The 11,232-nt window shown below is 49.9% G+C and overlaps 1 long non-coding RNA gene across 1 annotated transcript; it reads left to right on the top strand.

Moving 5' to 3' along the window:
* The first annotated feature begins 6,492 nt into the window (after positions 1-6,492).
* LOC118888243 lies at positions 6,493-8,601 on the top strand. Its single transcript, XR_005018284.1, has 3 exons — positions 6,493-6,577; positions 7,602-7,742; positions 8,485-8,601. It is a non-coding gene; the product is annotated as an uncharacterized LOC118888243 (long non-coding RNA).
* Positions 8,602-11,232: the final 2,631 nt, after the last annotated feature.

Raw genomic sequence — 11,232 nt, 5'->3', positions numbered from 1 at the left:
ACAACAGGAATAATCCCAACGAGTCTGAGCTGGGGCGAGGCAACCCCGTCCAGAAGAAGAGGGAACAATGAGATCACCCAGGCTGCAGACTGGAAAGAACCCAAATGGGTCATTTAGTCCAGCCCCCTGCCTCTGGGCAGAATTCTTCCAGACCAGACAGATGAGAATTTCTCCTGCTTTTCAAGGTCTCCAGGGGAAGAGATTCCTTAGCCTTCCTCGGCCATTCTGGAACAGGTTCTCACAGCGGACTCCCAAAAAGTTCTTTCTTTTGGCTGATTACAATTTCTCTTGCTGCCATCCTCGCCTTTAGTGGCAAAGTAGGAAGGCTGCTGCCCCACTTCGGGCCACCTGCCCCAGTAAGCAGAGAGGAATGGTCAGCTGTCCCTGTTTGCTGATGGGCAGCTGCCAACTCCCCAGGTAAGGCAAGACCAGCATCTCACACCCTCTATAATGATCCCACCAAGCTCTCCCAGCAGCGCACTTGCCCAGGTACCCAGGCCACCTCATCCCCAAACAGGCTGCCCCTGACCCCACCCCCATGCCACTGTTGCCACTCTGCCCGCTCTTAGCCTGCAAGGCCTTTCTTTCTCCCTGGTTTGCAACTGATTACAATCCAACCCATCCTTCGAGGCTCAGTCAAAAGTCACTTCCTCATGAAAAACCTTCCCAATTTTTCCAGTAAGAGAAAACCATTCCCTCCTCCATTTCCATTTTGTATTTATTTCACTTTGCCTGATATCAGAGGTAGTGCTGGGTTGTGGGTCCAAAATGATTGGCCATTTCATAGAGTTTAACCCCAACTGTTTGTCTGTCTGCTTCTGCTCCTAGACTGTAGGGACTGCATTGTATTCAGTTGTTCACATCCCTCCATGCCCGTTGCTTCCCCTCCCCAACAGGGTGTGGAATGATGCTTTGTGTACCAAAGTGTGAAAAGCATGTTTATTGAATTTGTTGAAGAGTCATGATCATAAAATGAAAATATTTGGATGGGCCGTTACCAAAGTCCACTCATACATTTTGTCTCACTTAACCCTCATAATCACTCTATGAAGAAGGTTCTCTTATTTCTCCATTTGAGACACGATGAAGTTACTTGCCCAGGATCATACAGCCATTGTGATCCAGGATCCCTGCCCTTCCCAGCTATGTGAGCCTTGGCCTGAGGCCTGAGGGAACTCAAAGTCCTCCCCAGGATTTCTGCAACATCCAGGAGGTTTGCTGCCCAGATCCTGCCTTCTTTTGTCAGCCCCAAGACCTAGACCCTTCTCTCTTTGCCTCCAACATTCTGTGAGGGGAATGACTTGGCCAGAGATTGGAGGGAGTGAGAGTCTTGAGGAGTCACCTGGCAGTGTGCAGGACCTTCCACTACCTTGGCAACTGCGCTTCCTCCTGGCCTTTTTGGAATAACAGACAAAACCTTCAACTGGACCCATTTCTGGGCCCTAAAGACTCAGGGTCTAGCCCAAAGCAGGATTACCAAGGCGACTTCTCAACAAAGGTGGTCTCCATGCAAGTTCATCTCCAAGCGGCTAAGGGAGTCATATTTTCTTTCCCTTCAAGTGTTTCTCCAAAGTATGGTGCTTATCTTGCAGGTTATCGAGAGGATTTTAAGTGGCACCTAAACGAAGATTTATATGCCAATAGTGATATATTTATTTTAAGGTTTATTAGGAGAATATGCAACCGGCACACCACGAATGATTTCATGCATAACATTGCTTAGTATGACACTAAGGAAGATGTTAAAGATTATTTTTCAGAAGTGAGTCCACTTAAGGAAAAACAGCAACTAAATAATGAAACAGGTGGGATGAGACTATGGCAAAAGTCATGATGGTGGCATGTGAACCACTGACTTTGGGAAATCTTGTATGCTTCCTTCTCACATTCCTGGAAAGACCCAGCCACAGGGCAGCCCTGGGAAGTCTTGCTGGGAGCAATGCTTGGAGGGAATGTGTGGCCATGGTTGGGCAGTCTGAGGGAGGAGGGCTTATGGACTCAAGTGGACCTGGCTTGCTATCCCAGCTTAATTTTTTTCTAGAAATCTCATTTCCTGCTTGGAGGCAGAGTATAGTCTCCAAGAGGGGCTGGACCTCATTCATTTCTGTAGACCCAGCACCTAGCATAATGCCTGGCACATAATAAGTGCTCAATAAATACTAATCAAGTGAATAACTAAGCTTTGAATTCCTTGTTCCTCATGTAAAATGAGAAGAGAACTTCCTACTGTAAAAGACTGTTGTGAGGATGAAATGAAAGAACGTATCTCAAAGCATTTTGCATTGGGCCCAACATAGGGTCACCCTCAGTCAGTAGGGTGGGGAGGGACATTATTTTGTCGCAGTTACTGTGAGGAGCCAGAATGAGCTGGGCCTTGGAGGAGGGAAGGCGGGCAAGGAGAAACTATGGGAAGTATGGGCAAGGCCCTAGAATCTCGGCTCACAGCTGAGCCTGGGGCCTCACTAGACCTGTGCATACACTCATGTCTTCACACACCCTGAAGAGGACAAATATCACTCATCTGCTCAGACCTCGTGCTGAAGACTGGGCCTGGACTGCCTCTCTAAGAGCTCACTCCTCAGAATCCGGTCCAGGCACCGGAGCCAAACTGCCCCAGGCATGTGGTTTCCCAGGCACCTGAGGGTCATCCCTGTAGCCACCTCCCCTGCCAGATTGCCCAGTGGGTATGAGTTCCTTCACCACATGGCCAGTCGGGCAGGCCTGGCGTTGGCGCCCCCAGAGCAGAAAGCAATGGCTCTCAGACATTGCTGGAGGAGGTCCTGGAGGGAAAGGCAGGTGAGGGGCAAGGAGCCCCCCCCCACCCCACAACCGGGAAGGTCAACACCAGCAGCCCCGCCTCAGAGGTTGGAAACCCCCCTGTGCCCCAGGAGCACAAGAAGGGTCTGTTTCTGGGGCTAATGCAACAGGTCCTTCTTGGGGTGTGAGGTCTGGCTGTTTCAGGGCATGCAGAACACGAGAGGGGGCCAGCTCCCACAAAGAAAGGGGCTGTGTGCAACAATTTACAGGTACCTCTTATTAGAGACACAGGCAGGGACCTAGAATGTTAGAGCTAGGTCAATGGTTCCCAAACCCGGCTACATCTGAACCACCCCAGGGACATGTAAAACATACAGACTTTCAGGCCCAGGATCAGCAGAAGGTGGGATGTTCTGGAGTAGATGTGATTTAGCCAAATTTGTAAACTACTGCTGTAGTTCACTCTTTTTTTAAAAAAAAAAATGAGATGTAATTCACATACCATAAAATTCGCCCTTTTAAAATGTACAGTTCTGTGGTTTTTAGTATGTGCCACCATTACCACTATCTAATTCCAGAGCATTTTCATCACTCCAAAAAGAAACCTTGTACCCACTAGCAGGCACTCCCCAACACCCCTTACCCACAGCCCCCATCAACCACTAATCTGTCTTCTGTCTCTGTGAATAGGCCTATTTTGGACACTTCAAATAAGTGGAATCATATAACATGTGCCCTTTTGTATTTGGCCTCTTTCACTTAGGTTTTCAAGGTTCATCTATGTTGTAGCTTATATATCAGTGCTTCATTCCTTTTTATTGCCAAATAGTATTCCACTGTCTGGAAATACAGCATTTTGTCTAGCCATTCACCAGTTGATGGACTTTTGGGTTGTTTCTACCTTTTGGGGTATTATGAATACCTTTGCTATGAACCTTCAGGTACAAGTTTTTGTGTGGACACATGCTTTCATTTCTCTTGGGTATGTACCTAGGAGTGGAATTGCTGGGTCACATGGTAACTCTATGTTTAACTTTTTGAGGAACTGACAGACTGTTTTCTATAGTGGCTGCACCATTTTACATTCCCACCAGCAATGAACAAGCGTTCCAATTTTTCTACATTCTCACCAACACTTGTTATTTTCCCAGTTTTTTTTTTTTAACTCTAGTCATCTTAGTTGGTATGAAGTGATATCTCCTTGTGGTTTTGATTTGTATTCCCTTCATGACTATGATGTTGAGCATCTCTTCATGGGCTAATGGCCATTTGTATATCTTCTTTGGAGGAATGTCTACTTCTTCCAACTTTTCTCCTCCATTTTTTATTTGGGTGATTTATCTCTTTATTCTTGAGTTGTAAGACTTCTTTATACATTCTGGATACTAGACTCTTATCAGATATATGATTAGCAAATATTTTCTCCCATTCTTTGGGTAGTCTTTTAACTTTCTTGATAGATGGTTTACTCTGAACTTTCTTTTTACAGATGAAGAGACAGGCTCAGATAGGAAAGGGGTTTGCCTGAAGTCACATTCAATGAGAGACAGTAGCAGAAAGCTCTTTCTACTTATCCATACTGGGCACATAGGGAGGTGGGCTGGGAGGGTGGGGCAAAGCAGCGGCATGGATAATTCAAACCTCAGCCTAGCCTACCAATTGTTTCTATTTGTCTTTGAAATACACAATTCCATTTTTTGTAGATGGTGCCTCCTGATCATTATATCCTAGTCAAGCAACTCCTAACATTAGATTACTTTCCTGATAGCCCATCAATGCCTAGAGAGAGAAAGTGGCTTGGGATTAAAACTTGCCTGGGGATCATCTACAGAGAACGATCCAGAATCTGTGCCACTGTGCATCGGCAGGCTTTGCTCTGTGGTGCATAATGGCCCACAGAGGGCTGAGAGAGGGCCTCAAGTACCTGAGTAGTGGCTTGGGGACAATGAGGAGCCCAGCGGGACCAAACCACCCCTGGAGGTGTGAATATACCTTTGTGTTCACACTGCACTTTTCATATTTCAACCTCAAAGCAAGAGGAGGCTTTTCCTTTTTCACTTTTTCTTCATGTCAAACATCAGCAGCTAATGTTAAACTCATGACAGAAATTAACTAAAATTTACACAAGAATATGCATACCTCCTGGCTTAGACATCAGGTAAGGACAATTTTATGAATTACCCCTGTGCTTACACTTCAATTACAAGAGTTCGCTATGATTTTAGGCAATTCTCAACATTTGAGTAAATTCCCAACTTTCTTTGTTTCTGGTCATGTGACAGCTTTTGTAGATAGCTTGAAAAGGTGGCAGATCTTGTAGCATGGTTAACTATAAAATGAAAGTGAACTTGGTTATGCTTTAAAATTATTTGAGAATATCATGATATTCAATAGCTCTTTCTACAAATGTTTATTGGGGACTCTGTGGGTATAGGGTCCCATACTAAGTGCAAGAGCTACCTCAATTTACCTTTCTGGGCCTCAGTTTCCCCCTTTGTAAATTGCAGGGATGCATCAAGTCAGGGTTTTTTAAACGTTTTTTTTTTCAGTGGCAGAATAATTTTTCTGGACAAAATCTCACCTGGAACTGTAATAAAAAAAAAAAAAATAACAGATCAAGTAGAGCTTTTCTGGGATGGGGGGGCACCCCTTGAACACAGCACCCCACACTCATAGCCATTGGTCCCAGACCCCCTACAGTTCCTCAGAGCAGAGCTAGAAAGGCCAAGACCAGCAGGGCCCTACCCTCTGTATTGCCGATCCACGTGGCTGGGACTACTCTTAGCTCTTTCTCTCCATCTCCTCCTGACTGGGAGAAAGTCCAGGTTGGACCGCACTTAGAGGCCATGCTATATACTGGAGCTGAGCATCCTCTGCTCCTTCCTTCTTGACCAAGTCTCCTCCTCTCCCCTGCTCTCTCCAGACACTAGACACTAGGGGCCTAACCCACCTCCTCTCTCTCCCCAAGCCAGAGGGACCTTGGGGCCCACTGCCTCGCCTGCACTGAGGGAGGGCCCACAGGAGGAGGCCAGGAGGGAGGATGGAGACAGCGCACTCTGGGTCTCTGTGGCTGATTGCTGGTCCCCTCTGCCCTCATCACCTGCTTCAGCCAGACCAGCCTCAGAAGGGGCCCCAGAGGGGAGTGAGGTGGGTGGCGGACTTTAATTGGAGACAGGGGTTACTCTTGCCTTATTTTGCTCCCTACCAGCCTTGAAGAGAAATGCAGGCAGCCTGTAGCCCACAGGGGAAGAAGCAGGGGGAGGGGAGTGGAAGCAGGAAGAGGGTAGAAGCAGGGAGTAAGAACCAAAGAAAGTAGGCATTGAGGAGGAGTAGGTCCCATTTTCCTGGTATTCTTAGAGGCTGGTCAGCAGCTGATGGGTCTCCAGGCAGGGGCTGAAGGCTAGGGATCGGGTATTGGAAGTATGAATGGGTCTAGAGCCTATTCTTGGGGTCCAGGTGGCCAACTGTCTTCGAAGGCTGGCTCTCAGACCTCCACCCTCTCCCCACCCCACAAATTTCCTCAGCCCACCAGGAAAAGCAGAAGGTGGCTAGGGAATATTCTGCCATTTTCCAGATGGAGGAAAGTGAGGTCCAGGGAGGGGAAAGCACTGGCCATTGGCAACAGAGCCTAGAGCAAGGGCCATTGCCAGCCCAAAGGAATGATGGGGGCGGGGCCGAGGTTGAGCTAAGCCCGTTGGGACTCTAACCGCTGGCTCTTTATTTAGCCTTGGATCTGAAGCAGCTAAACCAATGCAAAAGAAATCCCACAAGTAAAGAGGGTTTCTCTGGTGAGACACCTCCTCGGGGGCCCTGAAGCCAGGTATGTGAGGACCCAGCCCCCCCACCCCCCCGCCGAGAAGATTAGTTTAGAGCCCAGGAAGCCACTGGGTGGCGCTGTCTCTCCACCCAAGTTACTTAGGGAGGTTTCAGATGCCAGGGCAAAGAAGTCACCCCCATTCATGCCCCATCCTGCCAGGGCCTTAACAAAGGCCGCTTGGGTTAGGGCAGGGAAAACCAGTTTTGACAAAACTCCATATCTCTCCTGGCACGTGGGTGGGGAATGGAGGATCCAGATTGGTAGGGCCCAAGAAACCCAAGGGAAGGAACAGGCGGTTGTACTGGGGTCCCAGGACGCTGCTCCATTTCTCAACCACTCTCGAAGCCGAGAAATTCCAGGTGTCCTAAGCCTCGAAATGTAGGAGAGAAGTTCTTCCCATTTTATAGGCAGATTGAGGCCTGGAGAGTTGAGGGCCTAAAGGGAAGCTGTTTTAGTAGCCTAGGAAGCACCCTGTCCCCAAACTTCTGTTTCAAAGTGAGCCCCTTTTTGGCTGAGGCCAAAGCGGCGACCAGGAGAAGTGGGCTTTAGAAATGCTAATGACCTGAGTGAGTGGCAGGCGGGGACAATGGAGGAGAGCGCCTTGAATAGGGCGGCCCGGCCTGGGAGCGGGGCTCCCCACGTGGGAGCGGAGTGGGGAAGGGGGCGGGAGGGGGGCGGCCGTTCCCAGCGGAGGGGATCCGAGACTGGGCTAATTGGAAGGGGCTGGAGCTGCGGGGGCAGGAAAGGGGGAGGGGATTACCTGCGGGTCGGCGGCCCACGGGGACGGGGCTCCCAGGAGGGGGTCCTGCCGGGAGCGGGGATGGGGGTACAGGAGCCCCGGGCCTGGGGCGGGGGCTGGGTGCAGACTCACTGAGCTGGACACCCAGAGATAGAGGGTGGGTGTGGGGGGGCCGGGGCTGGGGGTCAGAGCAAACCCAGAATTCAGGAAGGGGACAGCAGGTGCCTTGGGAAAGCATGAAGGGGGACAGGGAAAGCATTCCCTCACTTGTTCATTCACTGTCACAAGGTGAAGAGGCTGCTCTCCAGCCCGGCTGCTGGCAATCGGTTTCCCTGCTCTCTCAGTGATTGGTGATGTTCGCATCTGTTAAATCGGAAGAAGAGCATTTGCTTCATAGGATCTCTGGGAAAATTCAAAGAGACGATGCAGGTAAAGTACTTAAGAAAGTGCATGTGTGCTCAGTAATGGCGAGCTCTCATTATTACCCATCCAAGAAATAGCGATTCTGTGCTGGCTATGAGCCCTGGACTTGGCTTGCTTGCTCTGTGGCGGAGACGTTGGCTGTGCTGGCGGAGAGAGGAAGAGGTTACACCTCGACCCCAGGCTCTGGGCTGAGGAGAACGGGGAGGGGGGACGCCCTGGTGTGTGGGCAGCAGAGCCTGTGGGCCACGTGTGAGGCCCCCAGACCTTGCTGGTCCTCAGGGTTTGGGGAAACCTGGCTCTTCTGGACCTTTAGCCCCTCCATGGGAGAGGAGTCCTGGAAAGGTGCAGTGTATCTAGGAGTGGTTGCGTGGTGAGAGGCAGGCCCAGGTCCAGGTTGGCATGCTTGTCAGCTTAGGGGGCCTAGCCTCAAACTTACGCTTCTCTAGTAGAAAACCAGAGAAGGAATCACAAGCAAACTCTAGAACAGTGACAATACCAAATGTCCTAAGCAACCCATTGGGGAGTGAGAAGAAAATATTGCAATATATAGAGCATTTTATTTCTTTTTACCTTGTCCTTTAACAGTTTTGATGTTGGACATGCAATTTGTAGCCTACATCATCAATTAGCAAAGTAATACATGTATAGTAAGAACAACATCTATATACTATGCATCTATGTACTATGTCCCAGACCCTCACAACCACTTGATAGCAGTGAGTAGAACTCTTATCTCCTCTTTCTACAGGGACCACTAAGGCCAAGAGACCTCAAGCCACATACCCAGTGGAAGAGCCAGGATGCATATTCACAGGCTGGCCCCAGAGTCTGTGTTCTTAACCACTACATTATGTATAAATAAACCCCTGTGGATATATTGTGTTGCTGTGTTCAAAATGCTCTAGTGATGGGAATCCATGATTTAAAAGTGTGGGGACTACTGCCCTGTTAAGGGTGTCAGCTCTGGAAGGACCCTTCAAGAGGCTCATGGTGTAGATGGGCACACTGAAGGCCTGAGAGGGGCAGGACATCGTCCTACATCACACAGCAAGAGAATGCCAGTGCAGGCTACTCATGTGATGTTCTGCCTCCCAGAATTAAAACTCACGACTGCGCAGCCACTCTCACATCACCCGTGCTCCCACACTGCGCCCCCCGCCTCACTTCCCCATGACTCTATTCCTGCTCTCCCATCTTCCTCACCCCCAACAGATGCAAGCAAAGCAGCTGCTACTGGCTGCAGAGGATGGCTTTCCATACTTTGGCCAATTTCCTCATGGTAGCCCCTTGGCCCAGGTCCAGGATGGCCACCGTCTGGTGGGAAAGGGGATGGGAGTTCAGGCAGTGGCCATGGAGAGGGGCAGCTCAGGAAGCAGGGGTCCTAAACTCTCCGGGATCTCCATCAGCCATTCTTATAAAGGGAGAGAGACATAGATGGATACAGAGCTATGTAGATACATAACAAAGAGATAGATCAATGCATAGATACACAGTTACTTAGATATAGAGATATGGAGATGCAGAGGTATAGAGATACACAGATAGATGTAGAAATTCATAAATACATAGATATTATAGATGTATAGTTACATGGCTATAGACATTACTGTGTAGCTACATACAAATTCTTAAGATAGAACCATGGAAAATATTCCTAGGTAAAAATGTGAATAAAAGCCTTATCAGAAAGTTGAGCTATTTAAAGTAACACAGCAGGATCCTCCCCTTTGGGCTGGAAAGATGTGTTGCCTGCTGAGGACATGGGAATCACAGAATCAGTCACTCTCTCTCTGGCTTTGAACTTCTCTGGTCTCACTCCCTCACAAGGCTCCCACCACCACCACCATGGGCAACCAACTAGCCTCTGTGCACACTTCTGCACAGCCGGGCCCCTGTGAAGGGCCTCTGCCAGCTCTGAAGTTCTTCCTAGAATTGAGCCGAATGCTCCCAGAGGTGGCTCCCACCCTGGGGGCCCAGCTCTGTTCTCCGGGGCCACCAGAACCCCGGTCTGCTCCCTCTGCCGGGTGGCAGACCTGTGAAGGCAGAGACCGCCTCCCCCAGAGGCTTTTCCTGGCTGCCCAGGTCCTGGAGCCACTGGGGCCCCAGCGGAAGCCTCTCTCTGCCCAAAGGTGCAGCAGGGAGATGCCTGGTGGCCTGGGCCAGGTCTCACCTAGGGGCCCTCTGGCCTCAGGCGTGTTCCAAGGACCTGACCCATGCAGCAGGCACAGCTGCCCCTGGGGGCCACTCCCTTGCCTTTGAAGGCATGGGTAGGGTTACAGGGTTAGCTGGGGAATAAGGCTCTTCAGAAACCCGGGAGCTGCTGGGAGAGACAAAGGAGCATGAATCCAGGAGCAGTTCTCTGTCTCAACTTTCTCCCTGCCTCTGGCTTGGTGTGTATATATATATATATATATATATATATATATACATATTTCTATCTCCCCTTTTCACCTGTCTCTGTCTCTCCTCTCTCTCTCACTTTCCTTGTCCTCCCCGCTCTGTCTCTCTCTGTCTCTCTCTCTTATTTTTCTTTTCTCCTTGACTCTCTTCTCCTCTCTTTCCCCCTCTGGTCATGTCTTGGATTTGCTCTTAGCCTTGTTGTTTCTGTCTTGAACTTTGAGAACTTGCACAGATATTGTGGTGAGGAGAGTTGACCAGAGGTCAAACACCCCTGTGGGTCTGTAGTGATCACAACAACAAAAAAATAAACACAGAGAGAGACCCAGGAATAGAATAGCCCCACCCTTCTTTCACTGGTCTGCAATAGCGTCTCTTACACACCTCTGGGGACGGGGGTCTCACTAGGGCCTTCTCTGAAGTGAACTGAAATCTCTAACCTTATAGCTGCCATCCACCGATCCTAACTGTGGTCCTCCGACTCCCTCTGCCTTTTGACAGTCCTTCAGAAGTCTCCCCAAAGAAGTAGGGTCCTTGGGGGCCTGAATCCTCTCAGGGTGGGTTCTCAGAAAAGAATGAGAGGCCTTGCAGCCTAGAGTAGTTGCAACTACTGGGGAGGGAGTTGGTAGGAGTATCAGGACTATCCCAAGGAGGGGCCACTGGTCGCAGATGAAGCCCCACCAGGCCACATCTGAGAAATTCAGTGTGAGATAAGGTGGGGAGAAATGGAAACTGGCCCAGCCTGAGGAAATAGGGAAGACAGATAGGAGCTGGAAAGCAGGCGGGGCAGTAGATAGGCCAGCCCATCCCTGCCCGAGACCCAAAGGGCTTGACGAGAGATCCCAGGTGCCCACAGAACTGGGTGGAAGGGAGCCAGAGAGCTGAGAGGCCTGCCCCGGGGGCACACTCAGGGCTGGTTGCCCTAAAGAAAGGGAGGCACAGAGCATTCAGTCAGCCCCCCTCATCCCAGGCACCGGGGAACAGCGGGAGTTCCTTTAAGCTACATACCCCCAGGAGAATAGACTGAGGTCGTGAGGTCCTGCCAGCCTAGACGCCTCAGCCTGCATGGAACTAGGCAGGGGCCTGGACCGGCAGACCA

Source organism: Balaenoptera musculus, chromosome X (genome assembly GCF_009873245.2).
Source record: "Balaenoptera musculus isolate JJ_BM4_2016_0621 chromosome X, mBalMus1.pri.v3, whole genome shotgun sequence".
Lineage (NCBI taxonomy): Eukaryota > Metazoa > Chordata > Mammalia > Artiodactyla > Balaenopteridae > Balaenoptera > Balaenoptera musculus.
Note: the sequence above shows the minus strand (reverse complement) of the source record. Positions and strands in the feature narration are given on the sequence as shown.